Below are 14,154 nucleotides of genomic sequence, written 5' to 3'. Positions count from 1 at the left end.
ATAACCAGACATCCACCACGGGCTGAAGCAAACAAACAAACGCTTATGAATAAAACTAAAACTAAAGGTCCCAGAGGAGATTGGGTTTGAGGTGGGGGATGTTATTTTGTGTGTGTGTGTAGTGTTAGAACCTTTAGATCCTGCCTGGAAGATCAGTTGGAGTGCGCACATGTGGGGGAGCCGCCCTCCCAAGCGGCTCATTGATTCTTCAAGTTCCCTGTCTTGAGCTATGCTGCATTGAAAGCGCCTCTTGTAAACAAGCACGCCATTATGTGAAGATGAACACTTGGAATGTTGCTTTATATTTCATAATGCTGAAATGATTCAAGGAACAGGAAAGTGTGATCAATTCATTTAACTGGATAGTAGGATTAACACTGCTACTGTATTATATTGCAAGGTCGCTGGAAAAGCCATCAGCTGGGTGATACTGCCCTCTAATGGATCATCCATGCAATGCATGTGTCAGATCATATACATCAGGGTTTTAATGGGGGAAAAAATATTATACTCATGGAATAGTAGGCCTACATGAACAAATGTTATAGTAATTGTAGTACAGTAATCACATTTTCAATTTTTTCAACCCAAATAACAATAAAAAATCGTTCTAGAAAGTTCAATTAACATATTGTTTGGCCTTTCAGATTTTCTTTTCATGCATCATTTGCAATTATTGTGTAGTGGCTGAATATACTTTATTCAGTTATTCGAAAACGGTATTCTACAAGAGGTTGACTGGAACAGCTCTGCTGCTATTATGCAACACTCTGATGGAGCGCAGAATTGAGTGGGTTCAAATGTCCACGCACTGCATGTAATGAGTGCACGACATCACCCACACAAGACAGCTTCGTCACCACTCTGGCAGAACATATGAAAGAAACATCTGTTGTTGTATATAACAGCCATATTAAGTGCTTGTTGATGTTGTCATGTTGCATGTCTCAGAGCAGGCGGGCAGTTTTTTTCCCCTCTGGCGCCGCGTAAGCGCAGTGAACAGTCACCCAACATTTGCGTCGTCGTCCCTTCATATGCCGCAGCAGCGTGAGTTATAGGATAACACATGAACCCCGGCTCAATGGCAGCCGGCATGATTTCGCCGCCAAACGTAAACAATAACTTTGATGGGGTGGCACCGGCATAAATAATGCATTGCAAGAATGAATGTGCAGCGGATCGCAGCAAAAGGTCAGGGAGAGTTTACGCGGCGATATGTGGCAGATGGAGGGCAAAAAAAAAAAAAAAAAAGGAGAATGAATAATTGAAAAGGAGAACGGGCGATTTAGTGACAGAAGGGCTATTCCGATACATCCAGTTTACAGAGCTCACGTGCCAACATGTCTTCTAACAGCCAGGAGATCAACTCTATTTAATTTAACCTTCTGTCAACTTTGTTAAGTTCAATGGAGCTCCGTTTATGAGGCTCTCTGCAGTAAACAGTTTGCATAATAGATGCTTGGCCAACTGCACAGCTACAAACCATCACATCAGTCGAGAGTAAATGGAAGGATTACAGCCAGTTTGTCATCAATCGCCCCTTGATAGCAAAATTGTGACATCCTTTCCCATCATCTCTTTCAATAAGCAACACCGTGTCTGTCGTGCCAAAGCAGCTTATTGATCCTCTTTGCCGGCTGCGCAAAAATGATTGACTGCTCCCCGTATGCTGTCTCATAGGCTACATTAATGTTCAAGATGTATTTTTTTGTGTTCGTCATCTATCCATTTTTCATCATCAGATTGGTCTGCATCATCAGAACCAGTTATCATAAACATCAACACTGAAATGATAAATGAACGCAAAGCACACAAGGAAAAAAAAACAATCGCTGAAATGCAAACCGAATTTTTGAAAGTCGTGATTCGAGATACTGAGATAATTTGTATTTTGTTTTTGGTAGCTGAAGGTGTTGGTGCTGCCTCTGTTCAGAATTGTGTGTTTATGTGAGCGGAGTCGTGTGCTTGAGGTGTGAGGGACTTCAACAGCACAAATTTCAGACTGCCGAGCTATTTGTCAGCGCCTTTCCTCACCCCTTTTCTCTGAGCGAGCATGTTGGAGTTGGGTTGCACTGGCTGCCTCGCCTCCTCCAGTGCATATTTGTGGCGACTATCAATGTCTGTGATGATGGAATTCGATAATTCTCTTCAGACTCAGCCACATTTATATCCAGTGTAGGATTATACTAAGGAGGGGCCCTGATCAGATTTGAAAAATGAAATCATAAGCTACCTGTGTCTATAAAACATAAAATCCAAAACTGTATCATTAATACACTCAATATGCCAACATCTTAACTCATTCAAACCCAAAAACGTGTAAACACATTTTTAATACTTTGACCTTCACTCCCCAAAATGTATCCTCATGTTGTTGTTGTTGTTGTTTTTTATGCAAGAGCATACAGAAGGGTTTGATGAAGCTTCTGACATGAAGAGGTGGCTTAAAGCAATGGTAGTTGTTACAAAAAAATGGCCACCAGGTGGCAGCAGAGTATAAGAGATCAGCCATGTTGCAACAAGCTCTTTTTGTCAGTGTTTTCACCAGGAATGTGAATATTGATGAAACTTATCTGTATTCTAATGCTAATTGCTGAACAACGGCAACATATATAAATGTATTTTATTTTTTTTTCCTAATGGAAGAAGAGGGTCTAATCTTTCTTTTGGTACGTTCCATGTTTTTATAGCAATAGAACACAATATTCTGTGGACCTTGCAAATTCGGTCAAAATTCAGTCAAGCAAAGGGGGTTGCTTCAGTGAAAATGGCTGGGAGTGAATGAGTTAATGTGACCACATAGTCTGTTACATGAAGCTGTACTTGCATGCCGGCGTCCTTGTCAACTTAAGGCGGAAATTGTGCATCTCTGTTATACACGTTGCGGACACATGTCAAGTGCTTTCATGTTTTATAAGGGTGACAACTGAGGGCTTGTGTTCACAGTGTGGTCTAAAGGCACAACAAGGGCACCTGTCACTTGATAGCGCACCTACTGCGCTTTTCCTTTCTCTCAGGAACGTTGCAAAGATAGGCCCCGAAGACAAGCAGCAGGAGGTTGGTGGGTGGGTGGCCTTTTATCTCACGACCTTGACTTGCTGCTACGTTCATCATGAAACCGCTGACAGGAAAAGCTCAACAAAATAAATAGCAACCGCATTTGAGATACGTTTTAATTTGATCTTATCGATTTGTAATGAGTAAGCCCTGATGAGCTTTACATGTCAATCAATTTTCTTCCGTTTATCCTGTCCGGGGTATCTGGAACTGGATAAATGGACCAATCAGTCACAAGGCATAGAGAAACTTTTGGAGCTTAAAGTTTTTTGTTTTTTTTAATATTGGTTTATTCGTACTGGGGGGGCATGACAGAAAATAATTGAGAAGCACTGAACTATAGTAACATTGATGGTGTATTGGGTCAATTTCGACCCATATATATTTACTTCAAGAAAGTCTTTTTTTTTTTCTCTCTCAAAATAAAAAGTTTATTACAAATACAAAGTGAAAATCAGACCTAGTACTAAGAATACAAAATGTTAATTTGCAAGGTCAAAAGGGGCCAATCAAGTACATGCATTTGTGTTGTGTATTTTTAACTGATTGTGTATAAATGACACTAGTGTGTTCTTTGCAGAGCTATTATAGTAGCACAGTGAACATTACATTCAATTACATTTGTACTTTGTCGATAAACAGTCTTTGCGCAAGAACAGAATTGTATACTGTTGTGTTTAGATGCATGTATGGCAAAAAGTGACACGTTTAGCGTGTTGTTTGCAGAGGTACTTGTTGCAAGAGAAACACAACGTGTTTGTCTTTCTGTCCTTCTGGCTAGGGCAGACCTGACACCTCTTTCTTTTCGAATCCGCTTGTCTCACCGGTGCCGTGATTGTGGTTGTTGTGGTCGACGTCGCGTCTGTTGCCGACGCTGTTTGCGTTGCCGTGGACGGCGCGCGTGGCGATCCCCGCAGCTGTCTGACCAAGGCGGCGGCGGACGGGTCTCGAGGGACCCTTTCCCTTCTCTCAATGTGGGCCTTGACAAGGGAACTCCCTAACTCCTGAAGAAACATTCTGCGATTGTTCCTTTTGTTTGAATTCCACGCTGGGTGAATGTGAGTCCACAGCACAAACGCGTTGTATGCAGAGACATCGAGGATGTTGTAAAAAACGACCATTGGCCATCTCCTGGTCATTCGCTGGCAAGTGTAGGTGGCAGTCAGCTTGTCCAGGTTGTCCACTCCACCTTTGTTTTTATTATAGTCCAGCATGATAATGGGCCTTTTGTCACTTCCGGATGACACACCTGCATTTTTGTGAAGAGTGGACATTAGTATTACATTTCGTCGTTTTTTTGGACAGTATGAAACAACAGTGGTGGTGTCTGTAAATAGAAACTTTGATGAAAGAGGAGCCCTGTCCTTCACGTGCAACATTTGAGGGGGCAGCTCAGGTTTATTTTTTTTCACCGTGCCAACTATGGTGAGTTTCCTCTCGAGAAGTTCTTGTCCAAGGTCGTAGCTGGTAAAAAAATTGCCACAAGTGATGTTCTGACCCAGCAATCCAGCAGTCACATCAAGGACCACTCGTTTTGCTTGTTTTTTTTCCGGAACGCCGCTCTCAGATTTGTCTGCGTCAATCTGTAGATTCCACGCGTAGCTGGTGTTCGCATCACAGGCTGCCCAGATTTTGATGCCGTATTTGCCGGGCTTCTTTGGCACGTATTGCCTGAAGGGGCATTTTCCACGGAAAGGAAGAAAACGTTCGCCGACAGTCACCTCTGGCCCTGGGGTGAACATCAGTGGGAGGAGCTGCACCCACCTCTCCCAGACGTCTCTGATGGGAGCAAGCTTGTCAGATTTTGCTCTGGTGTCTCTGGCGTCAAATCGGAATACTCTGGATATCGTTTGAAAGGTCTGAAGCGACATTGTCGCCCGGAAAATATTTCTGCCTGTCGATGCATCCCAGAGACTTTCAGTGGGCTCGTTACTGGCTCTGTACACTCCGGCGAGAAGAAGAAGACCAATGTAGGCGTCCAGGCATTCCTCATCGATGTCATTCCACATGTCGCCCTGGACTTTTTTCCCCTCAAGGTTCGTCATAACGGTGATGACTTTTTTTAGTGACATCGGCACAAACAGATCAAAACTCGTCTTGATGTCACTTACTCTCGTCGCAGCAAATCTTGTGACCCCCGGCGTCATTTTGATGACATTCGTAGCTACCGCCCTGCCGCGTACACCGGGAGTTGCCGAGCTCCAACAGACGTTGCCACTTTTGGATCGGAATGTTCGAGGAGCACCGGGAGCAGCTTCGGCGCCGGTGACGTCATCGTCGGACTGATCGGATGTGTCCGTGTCTTCCGGTTGATACTCCACGTCATCGTCCTCCTCAGAAATATTCTCGTCTGTGTCACTGGGCTGCCGCCGTGCGTCCTCTGCTTCATTTTCAGCAAAGATATCATCCGAAGCGTGGCGTGCAGTAAATGATCTTCTCATTGTTGCTTGCTGTAAAGTATGGACCTGTAGTGTTGCAGCTCAATATTTCAATGGTCCAGGCCGAGTCATTGGGAGACCACACCCACATGACCACCATTTGCATTGGAATGCTAAACAATTGGCACTTTACATTTATGATCCAGTGCCGTTGATGGGTGCAGCCAGGTGTGAATTACAATAACAACTAGCCATTGTTGCTTGATTCAAATTGGTGATCTGTACTCTGTAAAACATTTCAACGGTCTAGAACGACTTGTTGGACCTGAAGATCATGCAAATTATTCAACACGCATTCAATACATTCAAACAATGGGTACTTACTTAGATTCATCATTCAGCACTTTTGATGGGTTGTGCGATACAATAACAACTGAATGGGTTGAAACCGACCTCAACAACACAAAAGGCATAATTTTCACTGGAACATTTTACAATTTGGTAAAACTTATTTTTTTTAATTGTATTTTGTTTAATTAAAAACTCTTTCACTCGCCGCCATTTTCACATTTCGCAATCCCGTTCTCTCCCGGCCGTTTTACTGGATTTTGACTGATTTTGGAAGGCCCACAGAATATTGTGTTCTATTGCTATATAAGCATGGAACCTATCAAAAGAAAGATTAAAGTCTCTTCTTTCATCAGGAAAAAAGTATGTTTCTATCTGTTTCCGTTTTGCAGCAATTAGCATTAGAAGAGAGCTAAGTTTCATCAGTTTGCACAAATCTATTTAAAATTGTAAGTAATTGAGCTTTTTTTCTAGATGGCTCTGGTTGATCACCTTTTCTCTGCTGCCACCTGCTGGCCGTTTGTGTAATAACTACCATTTCTGCAACCATTCTTTGCAGTTGAGAGGCTGCATCAAAGCCTTCTCTGTGCTCTAACATTAAAACAAAACAAAAAACGTATAAATACGTCTTTGGGACACTTAAAACATAAAAAAACGTATTTACACATTATTGGGAGCAAATTAGTTAAATACAAGTCACAAAGTCAAAAAAATGTTGATACTGTAAACAAATTAATGTAGTACTTCTGTGCATTTAAAACTTAAAACAGGTCGGTACCGACCCTAACACAAGAGAAGGTTAAATGCTTGAGGCTGTGCAAATTTGAAAAGGTGAAAGTCCCCCCGCTACTTTGCAAGAGAGGTGGATTCCATGTAATTTGCATGCAGGACGTTTCATGGACGAGCCATTCACTCGCCCCATGTTTATGGAAATGCAGCATGTGTTGTGGCCAAACAAGTTGTGTGGGGTACCAGATGTATAGGTGGGGGGGGGGGGGGGGGGGGGTGAATCATCATCTGTATGTGTCCTGAGATTGACTGGTCACCGGTCCAAGGTAGTACGTAGTCTGCCCGTCTTTGGAAAGTCAGCTGAGAGATTGTTTTGCTTGCTGGTAAATGGCTAAAAAAAAAAGTTTTCCTTTTCAAAGGGGCTGTTGTGTATGTTGAGCATCGTACTTGACTTTCCACTTCCATACGCTTGTTTAAGTGGCTTTCTTTTCTTTTACCTTTCAGTGGCTTTAAGAGGATTTATTCACTGTGAAGGATGCATGTCCCCCCCCCTCACCCCCCGGCGTCTCAGTCTCTTGGTTTCTCTCGCTATTCTTAGGCCTCAGCCGCACCATCGCCTCGCTCGCTGTATCGGGGTGGGGGAGGAGCCTCGCGGCGCCCGGGATCCGCGTGAAGCTTCACAGGCATCGACGGGGAGTTCTGAGTGATCTCCAGGAAGAAGATTTAAACTCTGAGCTCTTTAATGTGTCTCCGGGGAGGCAGCCAGGTGCGTACACGGGCCCCATCATCTTCCCCGGGAGATAATGCGGATTGGTGCCTGAAAAGTGAATAAGTTGGGCTCAGTGTTGATGCTCCAGGAGATAATCTTGGGGAAAGTGCGGGGAGAGATTCTTCTGCAAATAGTTCCCTAAAGGCGGGAGCCATGAGAGCAGCAGCAAACTATTAATCTTTGCACATTTAAGCAAGGCATGATTGTGGTTTGAGTTGTAGGCCCGGCGGGAGGGCGGGGGGGCTTCTTTTCATCTTTGTAGCTTTGGGTGATTCATCACCGAACCTCTCACACCAATTCCTCCAGGTGAATTATATATATCTGTAATGTGGGCCCAAAATGTCCTACATGAGTACTGGAAGCTAATAAAATGTAACTACATCACCAAGATGGAAAAGGAAGAGAGTGACATGTTATGAGAGTACCTGAATCAAAGTGCAAATATCTCATTAAAGTAAAATGCAAATAGCCACAAGGCAGCAGATCTTATCAATAATTCATGAATTGTGCTCACAGGCCACAATGAATCAATAGAAAAGCTTGTTTGTATTCTGTTCTCGGGGAGCTGCCGCGCAGTTCGACAAAACTACATTTTATAGACATGAAGTAACATACAGTAAATAAACCAGACCTTTTAGCATGCAGCTATACAAATAAATGGAACAAGGTAGCAAAACAACAGAAGTGTCACAATATTATTACTGAAAAGTTTCTGACATTCTTGTAAAAAAAAAAAAAAAAAAAAAAAAAAAAAATGCATTGACTTAACATTCAATTGTAATGTTTCACTTGAGATTACTTTTGTTTGTGCGTAGGAGTCTGAGGTGGGTGGCGGGAGTAGGAAAATAAGTACATTTTCCTAGTTCATTCACCCCGTGTTCTACGGGGAAAAATAGTCCTTTGTTGCCATGGGGATTGGGGCGGAACTAGGAAAAGAGCAGCGATGCAATGCAAAGTCGCCCTTTACGTACAATACAAGGGACGACTATCGTCCCGGAATGTTTTCACTGTCGCGCCAGGAGAATTTTTCGGATTTTGTGTCGCCATCGACAGACTGTTAATCTTCTTGTGTACTGTCACTTAAACCGATGTCAAAGCCATCATCTCTATCGTCAACACCTCCAGCGTCCCTTCCTCAAAGTCGGCCGTGGTCTAATCTTGATCAGTAATAGGCGGCCCACAAAGAGGGCGCTAGCGTCAGCGCCATATGCTTGCAGATGTTTAGTATGCATGAGCTGGCAACTGGAAAACTGATAGCCTTCTGCCTTCAGCCTTTTAGCTTTTACAGACATCTCCTTCTGTGTGTCCCTATAATCCCGAATGATTCACTCGGGACCTGATCTGAAAATAAAATCCCAAACGCGAGGCCCGAATCTGCCATTGAACAGCAACAGCGCATTATGCTCAGGGTCACTCGAAGCCATTTGCCGAACTGGATCACTTTTTTTGTGGCTTCAGAGCACTTCAGACTGTTTACACATGAAGAGGCACCAGCGATTTCCCCTTTTAACTCATTCACTCGCCGCCATTTTCACATTTCGCAATCCCATTCGCTCCCGGCTGTTTTACTGGATTTTGACTGATTTTGGAAGGCCCACAGAATATTGTGTTCTATTGCTATAAAAGCATGGAAGCTATCAAAAGAAAGATTAAAGTCTCTTCTTTCATCAGGGAAAAAAGTATGTTTCTATCTGTTTCCGTTTTGCAGCAATTAGCATTAGAAGAGAGCTAGGTTTCATCAGTTTTTACAAATCTATTCAAAATTGTAAGTAATTGAGCTTTTTTTATAGATGGCCCAGGTTGATCTACTTTGCTCTGCTGCTACCTGCTGGCCGTTTGTGTAATAACTACCATTTCTGGAACCGTTCTTTGCAGTTGAGAGGCTGCATCAAATCCTTCTGTATGCTCTAGCATAAAAAACCCCAAAACAAAACGTATAAATACGTCTTTGGGACACTTAGAACATTTAAAAAAAACGTATTTACACGTTATTGGGAGCAAATGAGTTAAACTCGTTGTTTACTGAAAAAAAGTAAAGCATTAATTCTCTGTGTATGGAGAGAGGCCTCAGAGGACGTTTTCATCTTGTTTAACATTGCTGCTGATTAATTAAGGCTCCGATGAGATTGACTGTAGATGCAACATGAGCAGCATATTCTGAAATTGCAGAAAAAAAACAGTGAACTGAAAGAGCCTACAAAGCCAACGGGATGGCACTTAACATGTCAGTGGAATAGTGAAGTGAAATATTCAATGGCCGAGCCAGTGGCCTGATGTTAACCCAATGTCAATTGTTGAAAAGGGTAAATCCAATAACGTACAACTGTATCAATGCCTACTTGAGAGTTTATGCAGCTTTGAAAATGCCCAGGGACCTTTTGCTGCATTCAAGTGGAAAAAATAATCATTTAGATGCATGAAGTGGTAGTGTGGGAGAATTTCATCAGGGAGTGAGAGAGTTTGCAGGTAATCACGTCGCACTGTACACTTACAGGTCAATTTAGTCGGGATGCTGATATAGTCAGCGCAAGTTATTGAAGTTATTTCTGTCATTTCCCAGACTTGCATATACTGCACAACATACATACAGTGTACGTGCATTTTATTATGCCTCCCATCTTGCTGAATATATTGATTTCAAGGATGTCATTGAATAAAAAAATAAATAAAAAAATAAATATATATATATATAAAACACAGATCTTGACATTTGGGCCAATATCAAAATCCCCATAAATTTCAGATTATATTCATCCCCTTATGATTGCCTACATCATTCATGTTCAACTCCGCAGAACGAACGGAGCAGCTGTTACATGTTACTGACCTGAGTCAGAAAATGAGCTCAGCATTTTTACTGAGCCGCGGCATTACTCATGGTTTGTTTGGCATCAAAACACACGGCTGGTGGGTTGATTTCCACGACAGCCTCCCATGCAGTCGGGATGTTTTTGGAACATTCGTGTTTTACAGCTGGAACGACTTGCTAAGCAACACTGAACTGCCTAATTAATGCTTTGCTGTAATGTTTGTTAAAGGGGGAGTTATATCAACATTTGTACCTTACAAATGTAATGTTGGTTTTTATAGCCCTAAAAAATACAATTCTCCCGCTACTGGAGCTGTCCTCCCGCTTCCGTTCAGTGACATCATCCCTTTTAACTCTTTCACTCCCAACCATTTTCGCGAAATATTATGTTCTATTGCTATAAAAATATGGAATATACCAAAAGAGAGATTAGGGTCTCTTCTTTTATCTGGGGGGGAAAAAAGAAAAAGAAAAAAGTATATTCTATCTGTTTCTGCTGTGCAGCAATTAGCAATAGAACATAGCTAGGTTTCGTCGTTTTTCACAATTCTGCTTAGAACTGTGGGGAAAATCAGCTGGTTTTAACATGGCCTGGCTGATCTCTTATACTCTGCTGCCACTCAACCATTTTCTGCAGTAGAGAGACTGCATCAAAGCCTTCTCTATGCTCTGGCATAAAAAAAACCCCCCCAAAAAACCCGTATAAATACGTTTTTGGGACATTTAAAACATTTAAAATATGACGTATTTATACGTTTTTGGGAGCTAATGAGTTAATTAGCGGATCTAGTCGTTAACATACACACACCTGGCTAATTAGACGATTGGCAAGAGACGACGGGCGATTTCTTGACTGACAAGTGGTGGAACTCATGACGTGTTCAATGATGGGATCGTTTGACTGATCTGCTGCTTCGCGACTGGAATTCTCTTCGAGGCTTTCCAAATAAGGAAGCGGTCGTTAATCGAGCGTTAAAAACTGACACCCATACTTAAGAACGTTCTATGATGACAGACAGACTAAAGATTTCTCAGTCTTGTACTTGAGGCTATGAAGTGTCAACAAAAGTGGTTAGTGGCACGGTGAAGTAACAGACACTTTCGTCCACTGGTTGCTTAAGCTCATATAATAAAACCGCTGATTACTCCGGCAATTGCCGTGCCTGGTTGCCACTCGGCTAACGGTAACGCACGACGTCTCAGCGATCAAAGCGTAATCTTCTGATCTTAATCCTAGACTGATCTTTTTGCCCGTGTTATCTCCCCCCTCCAGCGCCAGCCTTTCTCCAAACTAATCTCCATAAGTTATCGTGTTTAACACACTTTAACCTGTCAACCTCACGACTCTCGGCTGAAGTGGATTGTGGAATAGCCGATTATCCGACCGAGTGGCCTCAAGACATGCAAGACAGGCTCTGACATCGTATGCAGCTAGATAGCAGCTACAGTAAATTACACTTAAGACTACAAGGACAAAAAAGGATCTTTTTACAACATACTAGTGTGCATTTTTTTCTGCCATTTTTAAATTTAGTCTCAGTTTTAATCCAATTTCAGTCACGTTTAGTCTTTATTATAGTCAGAGAAAACGTAATTTTATTTGTCCAGTTTTAGTCAACAAAAACTGTCACGTTTTCGTCTAGTTTTAGTCAGGACAACCATTTTAGATCTGTATTTTTGTTTTGTCAGCAGGTTATATTGAACCTTTTTGGATCTAAAACTATTTAACATTTTTTTTAGGACAAAATCACCACCAAACATTAACATAAGCCCACATGTGTAGACTGAGAAAAAGTTAGTGTGTACATCCTGTATATAAAAAGTTAATTTTCCTGAGTGAAAACGGCAGACCGGGGGCCTTGAACACTACAAAATACTGCATCATAATTTTGCATGATCGTCTTTATCTGGTGACCAAGTACAGTATGCAGTTACACGTTGAATGATGAGTTTGCGGTTTTGAATGTGGTGTGAATCTATTAAGCTCTGTGTTCTGTCGATCCCATTCATCTACATGACCAATGAAAACATCTTTAATTAATTGATTCCCCCCCCCCCTAATTTCTTGCTCCTGAAATATGATTTCACTCATTGGGGTGCCCCCACAGCTGTGTGCGTGACCTTACAAGTGAGTTGGCGAGATTGCTTCAATTAAACGAACAGCAGGATATCGATTTCTGTTTGGCTCCCGCCGACGTGCTCATGAGAATGATCATGTGTGATTAATAGCGTCCGCGCAGTACTTAAGCATAGCGCTCATTAATACGCTAAGGCTAAGCAACCGATACACTTGCTGTCGGCTGCCCCATAACACATGCAAGTGAATATACAGCATAGATCAGGTCATACAGTTCAAGTGTATCTACCTGTCAGGTGCTCTTTTTTTTTTCTCCATTTATTATTTACTCTGAGCAGTGATGGAATTCTGATAATTGTGTGGAATTTATTGTTCATTATTCATGTCTACAAGCAAATGATCCCCAAAAAAATGGAGCGTCCTCCTCGCTCTAATCAATATTGGCGCTCTTGATTCACTCCTAAAGTACAGTAGTTTATGGCTTCTTAACGACGTTAGTCTGTTAGGAAACAAGCACGTAATTGATCAAACATCGGTGTGCCAACTTCGGCTTCTGAACCGCCATTCTGGCTCAAGTAGATGGCTTGGCCATCTATTAGCTTGATTTGTTGAGCACAGTGTCCACCAATAATAATAATAATAATAATAATAATAATAATAATAATTAGGGGTGTCAGGCGATTAAAATCTTTAATCGTAATTAATCGCATGACTTCAATAGTTAACTCACGATTAATCGCAACTTTTATTTCTGTTCTAAATGAACAAGAAAACATTTTTTTAAGTTATCATACTCATTAAAAACGACAAAAAAAAAACTAAGAAATATGGCTGCATCTTCTAGCCATTGATACAGCAATTTCATTCATTCATAAACGAGTTAAAATTAAAAAGATCTACTAAAAAAAAAAAAACTGATATTGATTTGTGTTGGTCATTTTTCTGCCACTAGATGGCATAATTGCATTTTTTTTTTAAGATAATGGTGACAGTTCAGTGAAATTTTCTTTTCATAATAAGAGCAATCTAATCTTTAACATGAAGTAATTTATGGAATTCCGCACATTTTTTTACAACTTGACTCCACAAATATATGCATTATTAATAAATGCATTACTGCTAAATTTTAACTGGATATGTTTGCTGCGTTGCGAGTGGAATTGTGACTTTCCAAGTCAGGGGCGGTCATTAATCGTGCGTTAAAAAAAATTAGTGGCATTAAAGGAACTTTATATTAACTCAAAATTAATGCACTAATTTTGACACCTCTAGTAAAACAGCCGGGAGCGAATGGGGCTGCTTCTGTGAAAATGGCGGCGAGTGAATGAGTTAAAAAGAAAAGAAAAATGACTGTGCATGAAATTGTCATGTGCTTGCATCTGTGTATGATTGCATTTGAAGGAGTAACAACATCTGAACTTGCATTTGCCTCTGTAAGAAATTATTCAAATATAATTTTGTGCAGATGTAAGAAACCAGACCTGACACTAAATGTTAATGGATCTCATTAGAGTGTCCAAAAACGATTTTTAGCTCAGAGCTTAATGTGAAACATCAGTGCCTTCTGGAGCCTGACTGTATTTTTAGTTCCAAGAGAAGCTCCAAATAGGGACACGGTTACATTATTTACCCTGTTTGGTGTGTGTGAGAGCAATAAAAACATCACATTTTGTACATGACATTCTGTGAGCCACAAATTTCATTTTAACATCAGATCCGCTGGACTTCTTGTAAATTATAAGGATATCAAAGCGGAGCGAGGTGAAAGGTTGGACATGAGAAATCTCAAAGCAAGGCCTGTTACTCCTTTTAGGACGTAAAAACCGTAAAAAAAGAATATAGTCGTTGCGCTTGCTCGCATTACTATAAAAAGCCTGAACCACTATCAGTGATCTGTTCTTTCTGAGACGAGCTGTAGTATTGAGGACAGCATCGAAAAAATGTGATTATAATCCTTCATAAAGTAGGAGAGCCGCAGGCTGTAAGG

The 14,154-nt window shown here is 41.4% G+C and overlaps 1 protein-coding gene across 9 annotated transcripts in view; it reads left to right on the top strand.

Annotated features, from left to right (window-relative positions):
• Positions 1–14,154, top strand: part of auts2a (activator of transcription and developmental regulator AUTS2 a) — a 298,303-nt gene that overhangs the window by 12,825 nt on the left and 271,324 nt on the right. For 6 of the 9 annotated variants that reach the window (XM_077504581.1, XM_077504580.1, XM_077504578.1 and 3 more), the window contains exon 4: positions 7,111–7,278. The exons of the other annotated variants lie outside the window; for them this stretch is intronic. The gene's annotated coding sequence lies outside the window, so the exon portion shown is untranslated. The remainder of the gene's footprint in view (positions 1–7,110; positions 7,279–14,154) is intronic. 9 annotated transcript variants of the gene reach the window in all.

Source organism: Festucalex cinctus, chromosome 18 (genome assembly GCF_051991245.1).
Source record: "Festucalex cinctus isolate MCC-2025b chromosome 18, RoL_Fcin_1.0, whole genome shotgun sequence".
In the NCBI taxonomy this organism is placed as follows: Eukaryota; Metazoa; Chordata; class Actinopteri; order Syngnathiformes; family Syngnathidae; genus Festucalex; species Festucalex cinctus.
The sequence above is the reverse complement of the archived record's forward strand: the minus strand, read 5'-3'. Positions and strand labels throughout refer to the sequence as shown.